Source organism: Meles meles, chromosome 11 (genome assembly GCF_922984935.1).
Source record: "Meles meles chromosome 11, mMelMel3.1 paternal haplotype, whole genome shotgun sequence".
Lineage (NCBI taxonomy): Eukaryota > Metazoa > Chordata > Mammalia > Carnivora > Mustelidae > Meles > Meles meles.
In genome coordinates, this window is record NC_060076.1 from 39,790,568 (window position 1) to 39,810,495 (window position 19,928).

General features: G+C 37.6%; 1 non-coding gene across 1 annotated transcript; it reads right to left on the reverse strand.

Annotated features, from left to right (window-relative positions):
- Positions 1–1,572: 1,572 nt before the first annotated feature.
- Positions 1,573–1,764, reverse strand: LOC123953709. Its single transcript, XR_006820959.1, has one exon. It is a non-coding gene; the product is annotated as a U2 spliceosomal RNA (small nuclear RNA).
- Positions 1,765–19,928: the final 18,164 nt, after the last annotated feature.

A 19,928-nucleotide genomic window follows, 5' to 3' on the forward strand; every position in this document is an offset into this window, starting at 1 on the left:
TTGCAGTGGATCTGTCCACTTCTGACTTGACGGGTCAGAAAGGAGTGGAAAGAAATATTCGATATACTGAATGCAAAAAATATGTAGCCAAAAATACCTTATCTATCAAGGTTGTCATTCAGAATAGAAGGAGGGATAAAAAGTTTCCCAGACAAACAAAAACTAAAGGAGCTCATGACCTCTAAACTATTCCTGCAATAAATGTTAAGGGTCACTCTTTGAGAGAAGAAAAAAGATTGAAAGCAAAAAAGTCTAGAAAGGACCAGAGAACATGACCAGAAACACGAACAAACATGAACTCTACAGGTAACACAATGGCACTAAATTCATATGTCTCAATAATCACTCTGAATGTAAATGGACTAAATGCACCAATTGAAAGACATAGGTATCAGAATGGATGAGAAAAAAAAAAAAGCATTATCCAACTATATGCTGTCTACAAGAGACTCATTTTAGACCTACAGACACCAGCAGACTGAAAGTGAGAGGATGGAGAACCATATGTCATGCTAATGGATGTCAAAAGAAAGCCAGAGAACAATAATTACATCAGACAAACTAGATCTCAGGGTCCTGGGATCGAGCCCCACATCAGGCTGCATGCTCAGCGAGGGTCCGCTTGCCCTCCCTGTGTGCATTTCCCCCACACATGGGCTCTCTCTCACATAAATAAATAAGTAAAATCTTTTAAAAAATCATTAATCATCAAGGAATTAGAGATCAAACCAACAATGAGATGTCACCTCATACCTACGAATATGGATGCTATCAGGCATCAAAATTAAAAAAGCATTGGGAAGGACTGGAGAGATTGGAACTCTCATGCACTGATGGTGGGAATGTGCATGATTTGAAGCCACTGTGGGAAACAGTATGGAGAGTTGAAAGTGGAACTACTATGCATTTGATCCAGCAGTTGCACTTCTGAGTAGATATGCAGAATAATTGAAATGAAGATCTCAGCAAAAAGTGGATTTAATTTCCTGAAGAGACTGATTATAATTCCCTGAGTTACCATGTTATCAAGGTAGAAAGATACTCTTTAGAGAGATGCCCTGGAAGCCAAGAGTGTACTATATCTTTCAAGAACCAGTATGCAAAAAACAAAAACAAAAAAGAGAACCAGTATGTAGCTGAGTAGGACATTTGTCACAAGTAATGTGGATGACAAAGGAAGAAAAGATTTATCAACCTCTGTCGATAGTTGGAATGTACAGAGTCCTTAAGGTCTCTGTATATTCAGATTTCGTTTTTTAAGTGTCACTGTGCTTTGGTTTTCTTTTGGTTTTTGGGTGCATTTGTTTGTTTTCAATATGTCGATTGGTAAACGTAGGACTATTATTTGAAGTAAAAAATAATATAGCTATAAATAGAATTATTCACTCAGATGACTAGTCAACAAAATGTTAATACAGGTTATCTGCAGATACTATAATTATGAGTTATTTTATTCTTTGTGCTTTTCTGTGTCATCCTGGTATCTACAGTCAGCATGTATGATTTGTGCAATCACACAGAGTATGAAAAATTATTTATTTACACTAATGAGACATTACATTAATGTCTAATGTAATGTCTACATCTAATACAGATTAGATGGAGGGCTTAATCCCACTTTTAGAAAATTCTCTTGTTATAAGAACAGTGTATAAATTTGACCACAAACAGAAAGGCATGCAAGGATAATATCATGCATTTAGACTGATGAACTGATAAGAACAGATACTACACTTGATCTTAGCCAAAAGGCCGAGAAGCGATAACATTTAGACTGATGAGTGTCACACAAAAAGATAGAAGTATTTTCCCAAATATATTTGTTTTCTTGTTTATAAATTATTAAAAAGGGAAAAGGACATAATAATGTATTTATTATGTCTTTATAATAATAATGTCTTTATTATAATAATAATATATAATAATGTCTTTATTATACTCATAATAATAGTGTATCTACATTTTACCAGAGTATTTCTCATGGTAACTGTAAAGACTTCATTGAGGTGTTGGCAGGATTTCAGTGTGGTTAGATGGTGTCATGGTTTTTAAGGGACCATCAGGAAGTAGGCAGATTAGAGTTTGATGTCGATCCATGGGAGAATCCGTGGCAGAGTTCTGAATCTGCCCATATTTTATTAAACAATTTTATTAATGAAAACAGGTGACATATTATTGTAATTTAAGTAATGTTACCCAACCTAGCTGATGTTAGACTTGATGTCAACACAGCTTGATATCAGCAACTTGTTCAGAAAGAAGCATAATTGGAAAAGGCATTTAGAAAGAGCAAGAAATTGAAATTATTGTATTTCTCTGCATTTATAGATATGGGTGTTAAAAGTTATTCACTAGTAGGGAGGTTCCTCAAAAAATGAAAAATACAAATGCTATATGATCCAGTAATTCCACTACTGGGTATTCATACCCAAAACAAAAATGCTAATTCAAAAATATATATGTACCCCTATGTCTGTTGCAGCATTATTTACAATAGTCAAAATATGGAAGCAACCTACGTGTCCCTCAGTAGATGAATAGATAAAGAAGATGTGGAACATGTATAATGGAATAATATTACAGAGCCATAAGAAAGGATGAGTTCTTGCCATTTACAACAACATGGATGGACCTGGAAGGTATTATGCTAGGTGAAGTAAGCCAGACTGAGAAAAAGGAATAACATATGATTTCACACATATGTGGAATCTAAAAAATAAATTAATAAGCAAAAAGCAGTATCAGGCTTATAAATATAGAGAACAAACTGATGGTTTCAGAGGGGTGGGATATGGGAGAGATGAGCAAAATGGATGAAGGAGAGTGTGAAATACAGACATCCATTTGTGGAATGAAGTCATCAGAATAAAAGATACAGCATAGAGAATCTAGTCAATGAAATTCTAATAGCATGGTATGGTGACAGATGGTAGCTGCACTTGAGAGCATAGCATAATCTATACAGACTTTGAATATGTTTATACCTATAGCTAATGTAACATTGTGTGTCCAGTACACTCAAATTAAAAAAAAGGGGGGGGGCGCCTGAGTGGCTCAGTGGGTTTAAAGCCTCTGCCTTCGGCTCAGGTCATGATCCCAGTGACCTGGGATCGAGCCCCACATCAGACTCTCTGCTCAGTGGGGAGCCTGCTTCCCTTCCTCTCTCTCTGCCTGCCTCTCTGACTACTTGTGATATCTGTCTGTCAAATAAATAAATAAAATCTTAAAAAAAAAAAGACCTTAACCAGGAAAGGAACAAGTACAGATTGCTAATTGATGATAAAGTTACTAGACAGGTGACATCAGAAAGTTTAATTTATGATGAATAAAGCCAACAAATTGCATATACAAATGAAGTAAGTGTTTTGAGAACAGTTAAGAAGCCATTTTAAGTCTGGCAGCTTTGTGTATGTGTTTGTGCTTAGTTTTCAATATGGTTTACAACATTTCTAAATAAATCTCAATGTGACTTAATGGTAAAATGTACAGATTATTTCTGTAAGTGTCCTTCCTGCCAAGTACTCATAAACTGTAGGTAGGTTCATTGAGAGGCTTCTATATAAATTTATGGGGCTATCAATTTTCTGGTTAATTGATCTTACACTTGATGATTCCAAACATGTTCAGCTCCATTAAATGCAATGTCATTCTTTTCCCAGGGGCTATTTGGTTTCAGCATCTATAAAAAGCTTGTTATAAAAAAGGAAGGATTTTCTATCATCCTTTGCTTTCTAACCATACACAAATTATTTTTTAAAAAATCATATAATCTTGTGAGTAGTAAGTGCTTTTCAAAGTGTGACACAAAGACTATGAATCATGAAGGGAAAAAACAGAAACATGCTGCGCACACACACACACGCACACACACAGGTGTGCACGAAATAAAGTAATAAAGAAAAACGTACTGCAAGACATTTGCAAAGGACTAATAACATATATAAACAATCATGTGATCTGTAAAAGAAAAACCAGAAAGGTGCAGAAGAAATGATTCACAAGAATAATTATGCAAAAAACTTAGAAATATTTGATTTTTACTTCCTACACTTTCATATTTTTAACAAATCATTTGCATTATTTTATAATAAAATTATATTTTAAAACTGAGGTCTTGTCACTCTTCATTTTTGGTCTATTTGTCCTTTTCCCTTTTTAATAATTTATAAACAAGAAAACAAATATATTTGGGAAAATACTTCTATCTTTTTGTGTGACTCCTCGGGGAATATGCTTACCTGTCGGCACTTTGTTGGGCCTCACACTTTTTCCTCTATTTCCTATTTTCCCAGTACACATTTATTCAATGCATAAATATGTTAAAGGTAAAGAGAATATTTACTGGCTTCTAGATTAAGAGCTCAATAATTCGTCTGACCTTGTAGCACATCCCCAGAGTGCACATGGATGAAAATGGGGAAGAAAATATTCAGAAGAAAGAAAAACCATGCCTATGTTTCTGTTTTTTAGGTACTGACCTGTCACTGAGTAGAGACCACAGGACTCTGTTCTGGGACCTGTTTCCTTCAGTACAAATATTGGTCCCATGGATCCAGTGGACACCTAAATTACAAAAAGAACAGGTAGGAAAAGATGCTCCCAGCTGAGGGCTAAGTCCTGCGACACTTGGTGGCAAGACTGTGCAGGGGTGACCCAGAGCACGTGGGTGGGAAGGATGAGCGGGAGATAAGGTTAGGCTGGGGCTGGCAGGTGGGTCAGAGGAAACAAATCCTGGCATGACTTAGGGATGGTGCACAGCTGACTGTTTTAGGCACATGTGGATGGCGCTTGTAGTTGGTGGAGAATTCCTTTCATCTGAAGAATGTTTGGTTGTGTTCCTCACTTCTGAAGCGATCTTTTTCAGCCTGGGATACTGGAAGAGTGATTAGGAAAAACACCACCACAGTTAGAAGAACAAGAGGGCAAGCTGGTTGTCCTTTTGCGTTTCACGTCTTTCACCTTTTGTATTTTTAAAGCTCATCCACATGGAACCAGTATGCACGCTTCATTCCTTCATTCTTCAGTGTCCATATTGATTAAAATAAAGACACAGAATCTGATCTGAGGATGCGGGCCCTAAGTTTAGCTTATGGGGCTAAATGAAGAAATTCAAAAGTGCAGAACTCTTTTTTCTTCCTTTTTAAATAAATCCTATGCAAAACTAACGTTATTCTGATTTTGTTGGTAATGCATAACTAGCTAAAAAATTGAAGCTAGAGGGGCGCCTGGGTGGCTCAGTGGGTTAAAGCCTCTGCCTTCGGCTCAGGTCATGATCCCAGGGTCCTGGGATGGAGCCCCACATCAGGCTCTCTGCTCCGCGGGGAGCCTGCTTCCTCCTCTCTCTCTGCCTGCCTCTCTGCCTAGTTGTGATTTCTCTCTGTCAAATAAATAAAATATTAAAAAAAAAATTGAAGGTAGAGGTAGCTTTGCAAGAAAAAACAAGTTTGCATTTATTCAATTCTTGGCCTTTTCTGATGATGCTAATAAGAAGAAAAATAGTCTATAGCAAATTCAGAATACTTATTTTTTGATACATTGAGATTGCTGAGTTAGGAGATGTGAACCGGACATGTTGGAATAAATAAAAAAAATTTGTATTCAAAAGAGTTTCATATTACAAAAAGCTATAAAAAAACACAATGACTACTCTTCATGAAATGTTCAATGTTAAATAACAGAAAGTACAGAATGATATGTTGGGTATCATCCCGATTTTGGAAAAACGAAAAGCTACTTCTACAAACACATCTAACTTGTGTGCGTATTTGTGTGTATGTGTGTATATAAAGAGTATATATGTATATACAAATATGTATGTATACATAAAACTAATGTAACTAAAATAAATTTTCCAGAGAAAAACTTATTTTCTCTGGAAAGTAATATAGCAGTATTGAGGGCATGAGGGATGATGTCATGGTTTATTTTGTATTGTATGGTTTTAATTTATCCTTTAAAAAATGCCTTCTGTCTGTTATTAAAGAGGAAAAGTATATGCTACAGACTTGTGCTTTTGCTTAAGACATGCTCAAAGCATATGTTGTGGCCTTTACTTGAAAATGTAGCCGTAGCTGAATTTTCAGGGAGAAATATCATTATTAAAATGAACTATTGAATCTTATGAGAATACGCTCATACACTATAAATGGCAATGTGAAAATGTATAAAAAATACATTTATTTATGTATATAAAAATGTATGTTTTCTGGGAAAACAATTTGATGTTAGGTATTAAGCACTTAAAATTTTTAAAAATTATTCCCTGCCTCCTTTTGAGGAGAGTAAATTGAAAGCACTCCAAAGCATATAATGAATTGGCAGGGGTATTAAGGATTCATATTCAGGGTGGACTGGATACAGAGTCATAAATATTCACTGCAGTATTATTTATTATAACCAAACACTGTAAACAATCTAAATTTCCTGCAGTAGGCAGATGGTTAAATAAATTGTAGTTAAGTCCCCACAAAGTTTTTTAAATGAGTATTTATTGACATGGGAACAAGGTCATGAAATAACAATTTTGTTTTTTAACAGACTTGCAAATGATATTCACAAAATTTTTATCTCTTTTATAAATATATAGTCATATGTAATTAAATATAGGAAGAATGGATAATAAGTTGTTACTGGCTCTTAACCCTGGGTGGTAATGGGTTATACATGGTTTTTAATTTATTTTGAAAACATATTGGTAGTCTCTAATTAGAGAAAATGAAATTGTATTTCCCTTGTCATCAAAAAATCAGAAAAGAATGCCTTTTAAGAGGGGGGGATTATAATACATTTCCCATAGGATTTATTTTCAATTCATAAAGATTAATGGTTTTTTTAAGGCATATATTGCCTTGAATTACCTGCTTTTCTTGAAGTTCTTAAGGATAAACATTATTTTCCATATTTATCAAGAAGATAAATGTTAGGACTGATGATATTTATGTAGAAAAATAATTTTTCTTTAGTATTTAGTGAAAAGGAGATATTTCTCATCATCCAAAGAAGAGAAAGATAGCAAATCTCAAGTATTTTACAACTATCGGGTCAATGCAGTACATTTTTCTATCAAAGAATGCACCAAACTGTGAGAATGTATAACCCCTACAAATGCTTCTATAGAAAAATGCCAATAGTTTCTACCCCATAAAATGAGTGAGAATGACGCATTGTCATGAATGATGAGAAGAAGGAAGCACTATGTCACTAGAATGACATTTTTAGAATTTCAACTGCATGAAAAAAGCGATGTCAGAATAGCCTTTTTTGTTGATGTTCATAAGAATTTATAGTCTTAGATGTCACATATATTTTTATTTTATTATATTAATTTTTGAAGCCCATTCATATAATCAGAAAGCATTTCATGATACTTATTAAAGCATTTCATGATACTTATTAACAACCGCCTTGTGCCAGACACTCTTCAAACCTTGGGAATACAAATTTAATTGGCTCTAGAGAAACTCACGTCAAGGAGACCTTATTGCACCTATGTTCAAAAAAGATTCAAAGCAATTAGAGAAAAGAAACACCAAGGCAATTATAATGCCTGTGCCTGCCTTTGTTACCAGGAAACAATTAGATTTAAAGCATGATAAATATACCCATATCCTGAATCAGGTCTTGTTCTTTCTCCTTGAGTCTAATCTGGCATCTTGACATAAGCAGATTTGTTGATACAAAGCCATAAGCAAGGTAAACTCAATTTGGTGGCCGGTGTGTGAAGCAGGTGATTCCCACGTCATGCATCCAATTATCAGAATGTCCATCACTTCAGTTACAAATGTGAGAAGGGTGGGCTCCAGGGGAGGCTTGTCGACTGAACAGCATGTCCGTGTAAGATTTGACTCCAGGGTGCAAAGGAGAATTTCTGACTTAATATCAGTCATTTTTATTGCAAAATCTGTTGTTATAATTCATTTATCAATTTGTAGAGAAACAAATATAATTTATCAATGGAGTACGAAAAGTGTTTCTAGCCCTTGAATATAAAAACATAGCAAAATATGGTTATTATCCTACTAGTGAACAATTTAAACACTCTAATATCCATGTAGATGACAGTAGAACTGTTTACTCTCATATACTGTTAGTGAGCTTGCAAATCAATAGAACTTTTCTTTTTTTTTTTTTTCATTTTATTTATTTTTTCAGTGTAACAGTATTCATTCTTTTTACACAACACCCAGTGCTCCATGCAAAACGTGCCCTCCCCATTACCCACCACCTGTTCCCCCAACCTCCCACCCCTGACCCTTCAAAACCCTCAGGTTGCCCCAACCTCCCACCCCTGACCCTTCAAAACCCTCAGGTTGTTTTTCAGAGTCCATAGTCTCTTATGGTTCGCCTCCCTTCCCCAATGTCCATAGCCCGCTCCCCCTCTCCCAATCCCACCTCCCCCCAGCAACCCCCAGTTTGTTTTGTGAGATTAAGAGTCATTTATGGTTTGTCTCCCTCCCAATCCCATCTTGTTTCATTTATTCTTCTCCTATCCCCCTAGCCCCCCATGTTGCTTCTCCATGTCCTCATATCAGGGAGATCATGTGATAGTTGTCTTTCTCCGATTGACTTATTTCACTAAGCATGATACGCTCTAGTTCCATCCACGTCGTCGCAAATGGCAAGATTTCATTTCTTTTGATGGCTGCATAGTATTCCATTGTGTATATATACCACCTCTTCTTTATCCATTCATCTGTTGATGGACATCTAGGTTCTTTCCATAGTCTGGCTATTGTAGACATTGCTGCTATAAACATTCGGGTACACGTGCCCCTTCGGATCACTATGTTTGTATCTTTAGGGTAAATACCCAGTAGTGCAATTGCTGGGTCATAGGGTAGTTCTATTTTCAACATTTTGAGGAACCTCCATGCTGTTTTCCAGAGTGGTTGCACCAGCTTGCATTCCCACCAACAGTGGAGGAGGGTTCCCCTTTCTCCACATCCTCTCCAGCATCTGTCATTTCCTGACTTGTTCATTTTAGCCATTCTGACTGGTGTGAGGTGATATCTCATTGTGGTTTTGATTTGTATTTCCCTGATGCCGAGTGACGTGGAGCACTTTTTCATGTGTCTGTTGGCCATCTGGATGTCTTCTTTGCAGAAATGTCTGTTCATGTCCTCTGCCCATTTCTTGATTGGATTGTTTGTTCTTTGGGTGTTGAGTTTGCTAAGTTCCTTATAGATTTTGGATACTAGCCCTTTATCTGAAGATCCAAAGCTTTTGCACAGCAAAGGAAACAGTTAACAAAACCAAAAGACAACTGACAGAATGGGAGAAGATATTTTCAATAGAACTTTTCTTTACAGAGCAGTTTGACAGTGACTCCCATGTTGAAGTGGAATGTCTACTCATCCCACCATTAGGATGGGCTCTGTTTTTCTTGCTCTCATCTCTGGTCTGGTGTATCATTGCTCTTTGCCCTACTTGCTACTTTCAAAGCCCAGACAGTTGACAATTTCTGTACTCACCATTTTGGGAGAGAGTATATTGCATTCCTTTTGCTGCAAAAGTTACTTTTCTCACAGTAGGATAGCCCAGGTTCAGAGTCATTTATGGGTACCTCCAGGTGTTTCTTTTTTTTTTTTGATATTTTATTTATTTATTTGACAGAGAAAGAGAGATCACAAGTAGGCAGAGAGGCAGGCAGAGAGAGAGGGGGAAGTAGGTTCCCTGCTGAGCAGAGAGCCCGATGTGGGGCTCGATCCCAGGACCCTGAGATCATGACCCTAGCTGAAGGCAGAGGCTTAACCCACTGAGCCACCCAGGTGCCCCCCTCCAGGTGCTTCTTATCTCTCTCTTGGTCACTTTGATTCTGTTTCCTATGTATAAAATGCGGTGCTTTGTTACAGCTTCTCTTGACAATGATCAGATCAGTTCATAATGGGAGAAAGCATTTTTTCTTCTCTCCAGCTCCAGACCATTTCAGAGCGTGGGAGATGAGAAGGGTCTGGCATAGCCACTCACACTCCCATGTTCAGGCTGAAGTTATTTCCCATGTGACCTGGGCCCTCTACAGTGGACATATGGGCCTCCTCCTTGATGATAGGAAGATCTTAGGGAGACTGGGATGCCAGGGATAGAGTGTGGGGCCTCTTTTGTCTTCACTATGCTGTTTCTCAGAATGCTTTTTCTTGGTCACCAGCTGCAGAGAGAGAGAAATTTAGTGCTTCATGGAGAAGGAATCTTAGCAGACACCCGAGAACTAGAAAGAAATCACAGTGAAGAGGAAGACTCTATGTCAGTACATTTAGTGAGATAGGTCCCACAGTGTCTCTGGGGCAGGCGGTGTTATGATCTGAGCCCATGCACAGGGTAGTGGAGGGACAGGGGAACAGTGACAGCAGAAGCCAAATCAGGACATTTCTCTGAAGGGGCTTCAGCCAGCCCTAGGAGACAGGAGGATGCTAGGCCTCAGGACACATGATAAAGATGGATCTGACCAATGGAGAGGAAGCTACAACTTTGGCACTGTGTGAGTTGTATCAAAGATTAAAGTATTACTCATTAGTATGGTGATGTTTGTTTTCAAATATGGGTTCATTATTACAAAGGTGAGTCCAGGATTTTGGCAGTCAAAATCCTCCTGAAAGAAAGGACCCATAAACATTAAAACTGTCAAAGGCAATGACTGTTTTTCAGCCTCTCTCAGTTCAGTGATAGAGTTTCTTTCTAGATAAAAGTGAAGGGGATTCTATGCTACCAAGGAAGCAACCAGTTCTCCTGAGCTCTGGTAGGTCATGCAGAAGGCGGGTCCTGACCTGAGAAACCTATTTCTTTTCTTTCTTTATTTTTTAAAAAGATTTTATTTATTTATTTGACAGAGAGAGAGAGAGAGACACAGTGAAAGAAGGAACACAAGCAGGGGGAGTGGGAGAGGGAGAAGCAGGCTTCCCACTAAGCAGGGAGCCTGATGCAGGACTTGATCCCAGGACCCTAGAGGATCATAATCTGAGCCAAAGGCAGACACTTAAAATGACTGAACCAACCAGGCACCCTTGAGAAACACACTTCTTAAAAGGCACTAACTTAGCAGCCTATGTCTCTAGAAGCGCTAGCCTGGGAAATGAGGGTACAGACTCTGTCATGTGGCACGTGGTTATTGCTTTGGTAGTTTTAAGTAGATTGCTGAAGAACTGTTGTGTGGAAGAAATAATAAATGCATATATATATTATATATTAATTATATATTATATATGCATATAAATATATCTGTATGTACACCATGAATGTGTCTGTGTGTGTGTTTGTGTGCATATAGTGTGCATAGTAGAACATACAATGTAATGTGACACCAGAACACAATGAGGATTCACCTTCGCCATTTAGTACTCACTTGCTCTTTGCTATTCCCAATGGCAAGGGAGGCTGGAAAAAGAGCTTTAGGTGAAGGAATGGGGGTTACTCTGATGGTTTAGACCAGTCACAATTCATCCACCAAGGCTGTCATTTTGCTGCTTAAAAAAAAAAAGAAAAAATGCTGCGCTCGGCATCCTAGGAAGAAGGGCAACGGTGGGGGTTACTGCAGTTCATGCCACCCTATGTTGCTTTTTACCTGATATTCCTCCTTTTCTTCCCAGTGCCTTGTGAGATCCCCAAGGGAAAGACTTGGTCTTGGGAACATTCTGGTTCCCTGAGCCAAGTGTCAAGCACATGGATAGTCAGAAATAATTGATTATTACAGGAAGTTAACAAAATAAGTTACAAAAGTGTATATTGATGCCAGGATCCTTTTCAAAATCTCTGAATCGCTTGTAGGAAAAGTTTGCAAGCTTCCTCAGCCGCTGGCACATAGTCTGTTCCCAGCGGCCGGGCTTTTCCCATGCTCCTGCCTCTACCTGAAATGCTTTTCCTTATTGGGATCTCATCCATTACCCAGTCTGTTCCATCAGGTACTATCTACCCCTTCTGTACCTGGTCTTTGCAATCCTGAGCCACCTGTTTGTTAAGCCTGCTTTGGGGGACCCAGACAAAATGTGTGCACTTTCTTCCTCAGCTACTCTGTTCCTTGCCCTTTATGTGCTTGGTTGCATCAGGATGTTTTTCCTCTGCTGGACTCTAAGCTGTTTGGAGGGAAGGGTTAGATGGATCCCTAACATTTAGCAGAAGGCCTGTTGCACAGTACGTGTTTGATAATGCTATTTTAAAATCAAACACTTAACCACATGCTCAATGGTTCCAGTTGGAAAACGCTCAAGGATGCGAAGGTACTAGGAAAGAGAGGTTCAAGGGAGTCATGCTTCCCTCAGAAAGGCACGAGAGTCACAGATTTATTGCCTTTTTCTAATCCATATTTTTGTGATTCAAATATATTACTTCCCAACTTCAAGACCTGGTCATCATCAACCGTGTTTTGTTAGAGAAACACTGTTGAAATTCATATTGCTAAAGTTGCCGGGCACCTTTAGCTTGAGCCAAATTTTATGAAAAGCTTAATTGCTTTTACTTTGACTTTTTCATGCTTATTTAAACTTAGGGAGAGAGTTTCTATTCTCTCATAGTACCAAAGTCTAAACAACAATTTTTCTAAAGAGGAATGCCTCCGGGCCAATTGGTATGGCAATTATCAATTATATTTGGCTTCATTTAATTGTTTACAAAATTAGCTTTTTAAAGTACCATTTAATTTTCTTTCTAGTCTCACTTCTCAAGAAGGTAATTAATGAACTAACTATAATTACATGTGAATGATGAAGCACAGGGAACTTTTAAATTAAATCATCACTGAACTTTTCTATGCTATCAGTTGGCACTCAGGTATTGCGGGGCACTGCATACGTGAGAGAATCAGGGCATCCTGCTGATGCTGCCACCCTCCTCGTTTGTCACTGCTTGCAGTTACATGTCTATCTAATATAATAACATATTCAAAATGTCCCATCTGAGTTAATTTCTCAAGCCTATGGGCTATCCGACAAGTATTTTAAAATGCTCTAGGAGCCACAAAAAATAAATGTCAGCATTGATCTGCCTGCTCTCCATGAAGTAAGTAACCCATGATCCTGAAGCTTAACCCTTGGTAAGAAAAATGTGTCCAGAGGCTGTCCATGCTTATTTCATTCCCCACTTGGGTGTACGTCTGCAGCCCTGACCTCAGAGCTAAACTCTAAGATAGAGAACTTTAAGAAATAAAAAAAGGAGCTTCTCTCCAGAAAAATGTTTGGCAACCTACTAAAAATATCTGTGAATCTCACTTCTGGAGGGTTGTAGATAAGCAAAAAGACCTTTTCATTTATGGCAGCATCAAAAAAGTATAATTTGTAAGTATTGTTTCTTTTTTATTATAAATAATAACTACTATTTTGGAAGCATTGATAAATACAGAAAAGCACAAAAAAGTTCCAATCAGTGTTCTATAATCCAATCACCAGAACTAATATTTAGTAACATTTTGAAATATGTATGCACATATATGTGTGTGTACTTATATAATGCATGCATATATACATTACATACATAGAAATCACATTATTCATATTTACCCATTTGCAATGGTAGTTTTCTTAAACATATTTTTAATGACTATAGAGTATTTCACCCAGTTATGCCACAATTGATATAGTCAATCCCTTATCCTTGGACATGGAGGTTTTAAACTTTTCATTATTTTGAAAATTTTTTTTATGTAACACTTTTGCCTGTATCTCTGATTATTGCCTCAGTATCAAATTTTAGAACTAGGAAGTTTAGCTAAGGAGTTTGTCAATTTTATTTATCTCTAAAAAAAAATTCTTAGTTCCATTGTTTTTTTTTTCTCTATTGTGTTTCTGTTCTCTGTTGCATTTATTTCTGCTCTAATCTTTAATTTTCCTTTAGTCTGCAAACTTTGGGTTTAGTTTGTTCCTTTTCTGCTTCCTTGAGGTATAAAGCTAGGTTGTTTGAGCTGCTTTTTTAATATGGATATTTATCACTATAAACTGCTCTCTCAGTTGCTTTTGCTACATCTTCTAAGTTTCAGTTATGTTTTATTTTCATTTTTCTCAAGGTATTCTTTAATTTCTGATTCCTTCTTTGAACCAATGTCTGTTCAAAGATGTACTGTTTCGTTTCCACATATTGTGAATTTTCTCGTTGTCCTTCTGCTATAGATTTCTAGTTTCATTCCATTGTGGTTGGAAAAGATACTTGAGATGTTATCAACCTTTGTATAAATTTGTTGAGACTTGATTTTCTAAAATATGATCTGTCCTGGATAATGTACCATGTGAAGTTGAAAAGAATGTGTATTCTACTGTTGCTGGATGGAATGTTCTGTTTATGTTGGCTAGAATGATGTGGTTTGTAGTATAGTTCAAGTCTAGTCTTCCTTTATCAATTTTCTCTCTGAATGTTCTATCCTTTATAAGTGGCATATTAAAATCTCTTCTTTTATTGTATTGATGTCTATTCCCCTCTTCAGAACTGTCAATATTTGGTTTATATATTTAGTTACAGGAATGTTGGGTGCTTATAGATTTGTAATTATTATATCTTCCTGATAAATTGAGTCTTTAATCAATATATATAATGATAATATTAATATATATATATATATATATACCTATCTTGTTGTGACTTTATGACCATTTTTTCCTTTCAGTCTATTTTTTTTCTGATATAAACATAACTGCCTCTGCTTTCTTTTTCTTACCATTTGTGTGGAATATCTTTTTCCATTCCTTTCCTTTCCACCTATGTGTGTCTTTAACTCTAAAGTGAGTCTTTCCTAGATAGTGTATAGTTGTATTTTAAAAAAAAAATCATCAGCTGCTCTCTGACTTTTGATTGGAGAGTTTAATCCATTTACATTTAAAATAACTGTAGATAAAGACCTGCCATATTGTTCATTTTTTGGTTTGAATTACGATTCTTTTCTTCTCTCTCTCTTTCTTTCTCTCTTTTTTTTTTTACTTCATATCTTTCTCTGTGATTTGTTGATTTTTTTTGTAATTATATGCTTTAATTTATTTCTCTTTTCTTTTGTGCATCATCTGTAGGTATTTTCTTTGTGGTTACCGTGTGACAGATATAAAACATAACAACAACTGTTTATTTTTGTAATAATTTAACTTCAATTACATATAAAAGCTCTATACTTCTATACTTTTTATCTCTCCCTCCTGTACTTTATGTTATTGATGTAACACTTCATGCCTTTTATATTGTGTATCCATTAACAAAGTTTCATAGTTACAGTCATTCTTAGTACTTTAGTTTGTTAATTTTATACTAGAGTACAATATGGGACAAGCTAGGTAAAACTGGAGGACATTATGTCAAAATGAAAGAAGCCAGTTAGAGCAGTCTAAATACTGCATGAATCTTCTCAGAAGGCCAGGCTCAAAGAAATAAGGACTAGAATGGTAGTGATGAGGGGCTGGATGTAACCCTCTATAAGTGAGGGAGAAATGGGAATTGTGGTTCAGTGGATATAAAATTTTAGGTTGTGCAAGATGAAGTACATAAATTAGAGATCTGGTGTAAAGAAAGGACACCAGAAAACGTTGGGAGATGATGGAAATGTCTGTTACTTTGATTGTGGTGATAGTTTCACAAGTGTATGCTTTTGCTCAAACACATCAAATTATATGCATTACTTATGTGCAGGTTTTTGTGTATCAATTATACCTTCATAAAGCTGTTTAAAAATATAATTAATGCTGGTGAGTCTATTAGTTTTCTATCACCTTTAAAAGCATTACCACATTTTAGCAGCTTAAGACTAAACTTCTTTATTAAGTCACAGTTCTAGAGGGCACAAGTCTGGGCATAGTGTGGCTATTACCTACTTAGCTTCTCACAGGGCTAAAATATAAGTGTCTTCTGGCTGTGTCCTCATCTGGAGCCCAAGGTTCTCTTCTGAACTCATGTACTGAGTCAGAATTCAGTTCCCTGTAGCTGTAGGACTGAAGTTTCTGTTTCTTTGATAGCTGTCAGCTGGAGGCCACTTTTCCTATTTCTTGTCACATAACACTCTCAATCTTTAAAACATGAAATGGGCAGTCTTTCTGTGTTAGTCTGCTGGGGCTGCCATGATAAAACACCATAGACAGGGTGGCTTAAACAACAGAAATTTATTTTCTCACAATTCCAGAGGCTAGAAGTTTAAGATCAAGGTGCTTTCAGGGTTGGTTTCTGGTGAGGCCTCTCTTCCTGGCTTGTAAATAGCTGCTTTTTTGTTGTGGCCTCGCATGGCCTTTCCTTGTTGTATGTTCAGGTGTTGGAGGAAAAGGTCTCTTGTGGCTCTTTCTCTTCTTATACATACACTAGTTATATTGAATTAAGGCCCCATATTTATAACCACATTTAACTTTTATTATCGCCTTATAGGTCTTGTCTCCAAATACAGTCTCAATAGGGGTTAGGGTTTCAACATATGAATTTTGGGCAGGGTGGTGGTGGTAGTGGTCATAATTTAGTCTGCACTGCCAAATTCCCTCGTGTTTTGCCAAATTCCCTTGTACTTTAAATTGTCTCACTAGGGAAAAATACAGATATTTTAAGGGCCCATCTGACTAGCTCAGACCCACTGAGAATAATCTTCCTATCTTAAAGTCATCTGATTTGGAACCTTACTTACTCCTGGAAAACCCCTTCAGAGTAGCACCAAGACTACTTTCATTTTATTTATTTATTTTTTAAAAGATTATTTATTTATTTATTTGACAGAGAGAGACAGAAACAGGGAGCGTGGGAGAGGAAGAAGCAGACTCCCTGCTGAGCAGGGAGCCCAACATGGGGCTTGATCCCAGGACCCTGGGATCATGACCTGAGCTGAAGGCAGACACTCAATGACTGAGCCACCCAGGGGCCCCCTTCAGACTACTTTCAAACTGGGTAATTGGAAGTTTATGGTATAAATGCAGAAGTTATGTTACATTAGGGGAGGGAGGATCCTTGGGTGCCATCTGAGAATCTGGCCTCCCACCAAAAGTCAAAGCGTATTGCTCTGTGGCACTGGTGTGATTTTAGAGCCTGGAGTGAGACTGGACATTCAGTGTCAGCTTTGCCGCCAACTGACTGTGCAAGTCATGTTACCTCTCTGTACTTCAGTTTTCCTGTCTGGAAAATGAATCTAATGACCTCTGTTGGTCTGATTTTCTGACTCGATCTGTGACGTTTTAGGAAACAAGAATCCCCTTTTTGTGCTGCTTACCAGTCTTCCATTCTTTTGCACTTTGCCCACACTTGTCCTTAACTGCTAGACACTAACAGAAATGGCACTTTCCTCCAAGTTTAGAAAAGAATAACTACACAAAGGTGAAAAAAAATAGAGCTTAATTTTCCCCCTCTAAAAGGCCTCACACTGGGGAGAATCCCCAGGGCACTTGTACCATGCCCGTGACTTGAAATGTGCCTCTGTAGCTTCTTTAGATGGTAGTAGCTCAGGTCCATGAGGCTATATTTCAACACTAGATGACAGGCATTTGGGGAGATTTTAGTATTTTTTAGTATTGTCCTTGTCATTTAATAGGTTCCTTCAAAAGAGCAGAACACAGCATGGTAGTACAGAGTCCTAGGCCGAGACTGTCTGATCTCTTGCTTTCATATTGAATGACTACTACATCCCTCCTGGGGGGTTCCTGATGCCTGTTTTCCCATCCTAATTTATCAGCCCACCTCTGCTCTTCTCTTATGTGCCTGCCACTCCCCTGCAGTGCCCACCAGTGCCTTCTCAATAGCCATTGTTGCATTTACACAGAACTGGCAGGCATCCTGATGGCCCAAAGCAAAGGAAAAAGGAATTCACCCCCATCTTCATTATCAGCTTGTAGTGATTCCTGATAACAAACTCTTCAGCTTTGCAAACAAATAAAGTATGCATTGTCCATTATGCATTACCTTATCCAATTATACATTTCCTGAAGTTCTTTTAGGAACATAGGGCCTTATTTATATATGATTTCAATGCACCCTGAGCACTTGTCTATGATAAGAAATTATGTTTGGAACCAGTGCAGAGAAAAATGTTTATGACGCTTAACTTGCTCTGTTTTTTTAAGGTGAGTAATTTGTATTTGATTATCCTAGTGCACAATCATAATTTCCATCTTAACATTTGCATTATATTCCTGGTTTCATTCACCCAGTGTAGCAGGCAACAATAGGAATGATATATGGCAACTTCTAATGGGTATTTACTAGGTATCAGGTACTGGACTAAACATTTTACATGTATTACCTCATTTACTCCTCATAAAAGCACAATTAAGTAGGTATTGTGATTATCCTATTTTCCATATGAGGAACCTAAACATGGAGAGCCTAAGTAGCCATGTCTAGTTTACAGAAATAGTAAGTTGTAAAGATAATAGGAGAATCAGTTATTTCTGAGACCAGAGACCATTCTTTGTTGGAATACATTATGGCATATTTTAATAGATTTTGGGGGTTGGTTTTGCCTAAAAGCGTAATGTGGGAGGGTAGACAGAGTGAAGACCAAGGATCTCCACAGGATTATATTCAAATTCCATTTCAGTCACTTACTAGTTCATGGCTCTGTCTAAAGTACTTACTCTTTGTTCCTTGGTTTCCTTTATTTTCTGAGTGAGGAAATAAAACATTCCATGGTGGATATACTGTTTTTATTTCACATGATGTATGTAATCGATTAAGAGTAGCTCTCTGGATCTCTATGCTATTGCCATTTCAATGGGAAACTATTGTGGTAGATTAGTGGTGTCCACGGTAGATACTGAATTGGGTAGAGTCATCATGGGTCCTCCATATGGAGCCGGAGAGATAGGAGGTAAAGTTTCCCTTCTCCTGTCATCAGGTTTTCTAATTCTGTGAGTGTATATTTAGAATGCAATTCAGCATTTAAGCTTCCTTTATTTGTCAAACATTGAGTTAGCTGCTCTGTGAAATAAGATGACGTGTCTTCACTGAGTTTTAAGAGTTTGTGTTAGTCTAACTGTGGGATGGAAGGAGAGAGGGAAAAAAGTCAAAGTCAGGCAATGGTTAACTCTTTTTTTTTTTCTTTTTTTTTTCTTTTTATTTATTCATTCTTTTTGCACAACACCCAGTGCTCCATGCAAAACGTGCCCTCCCCATTACCCACCACCTGTTCCCCCAACCTCCCACCCCTGACCCTTCAAAACCCTCAGGTTGCCCCAACCTCCCACCCCTGACCCTTCAAAACCCTCAGGTTGTTTTTCAGAGTACATAGTCTCTTATGGTTCGCCTCCCCTCCCCAATGTCCATAGCCCGCTCCCCCTCTCCCAATCCCACCTCCCCCCAGCAACCCCCAGTTTGTTTTGTGAGATTAAGAGTCATTTATGGTTTGTCTCCCTCCCAATCCCATCTTGTTTCATTTACTCTTCTCCTATCCCCCTACCCCCCCATGTTGCTTCTCCATGTCCTCATATCAGGGAGATCATATGATGGTTTCATGCCATTTGCGACAACGTGGATGGAACTAGAGCGTATCATGCTTAGTGAAATAAGTCAATCGGAGAAAGACAACCATCATATGATCTCCCTGATATGAGGCAATGGCTAACTCTTGGTTGGAGACGAGTATCATAAAAATGCAAAAGTTCTCAATCCATTATTTTATATCAGAGTAATCTCTTGAGCCATAAGTTTAGAACTTTCATGGAAATTGATAGGTAAAATGTCAGCAGCAAAGCGTAACCTGCCAGGTAAGAATTAATGTACTCTCCTCCCAATATTCTCAGTACAGGTACTTTTTATTATCCCCACTTTCCCCTAATTTATTTCCCCAGCTGCTTCTCTTATCCCCAAATGCTGGCTCAGGATATCTGAACTGAGGTTTCCTTAGAGAAAGAATCAGATTTTTAAAAAAATCACCTAATATACCTGTGTACAGGATTTCATTTTTCTCTAGGTCCAGCCTGCACCTAAAACAGGCCTCACTCTCCACAGCTCTACGGGAACAGGCGTCCGCTCTGTGCTCTGGTTAAATGCCTGTGCAGGCTTGAGAGTCC